The sequence below is a fragment of the Oryctolagus cuniculus genome, chromosome 7 (assembly GCF_051225735.1).
Source record: "Oryctolagus cuniculus isolate XC-2025 breed Fujian yellow rabbit chromosome 7, ASM5122573v1, whole genome shotgun sequence".
NCBI lineage: Eukaryota > Metazoa > Chordata > Mammalia > Lagomorpha > Leporidae > Oryctolagus > Oryctolagus cuniculus.
In genome coordinates, this window is record NC_142873.1 from 17,133,374 (window position 1) to 17,134,150 (window position 777).

The 777-nt window shown below is 40.3% G+C and overlaps 1 pseudogene; it reads left to right on the forward strand.

Moving 5' to 3' along the window:
• Nucleotides 1-271: 271 nt before the first annotated feature.
• LOC149125327 (signal recognition particle RNA) lies at nt 272-526 on the forward strand (annotated as a pseudogene).
• Nucleotides 527-777: the final 251 nt, after the last annotated feature.

The window sequence follows — 777 nt, forward strand, 5'->3', positions numbered from 1 at the left end:
GTCAGCGTGAGCATGTCCCAAATTGTACATCCCTTCCCTCTCTTATTCCACTCTTATTTTTAACAGGGATCACTTTTCAGTTAAGTTTCAACACTTAAGAATAACTGTGTATTAATTACAGAATTAAACCAATAGTATTAAGTAGAACAGACGAAAAATACTAAGAGGGATAATGTATTAAGTTGTTCATTAACAGTTGGGGCAAGGGCTGATCAAGTCACCATTTCTCATAGTGTCCATTTCACTTTAACAGGTTTCCTTTTTGGTGCGCGCCTGTAGTCCCAGCTACTCGGGAGGCTGAGGCCGGAGGATCGCTTGAGTCCAGGAGTTCTGGGCTGTCGTGTGCTATGCCGATTGGGTGTCCGCACTAAGTTCGGCATCAATGTGGTGACCTCCCGGAAGCAGGGGACCACCAGGTTGCCTAAGGAGGGGTGAACCGGCCCAGGTCAGAAATGGAGCAGGTCAAAACTCCCGTGCTGATCAGGAATTTCAAAAACAAATATATTTTGTGAAAACAAAGATTCTTTCAAATGATAAAATTGTTTAAATTGCTGTCCTAACAAGTACTTTATTCACAATGTTTTAAAATAAGTCTTCTAAGATAGTAACATGTTATATAAAAATGAGTCATTCAATTTACTCAACCAATATAGAGTGCAGCAATATGCTGGGCACTAGACACATCAGTAAGAATCAGATTCCCTGGAAGTCAAGAACCATAAAGGAGACAGTCATGTGAACACAATAACAACCAATTTGTTAAATGTGATGACTGAT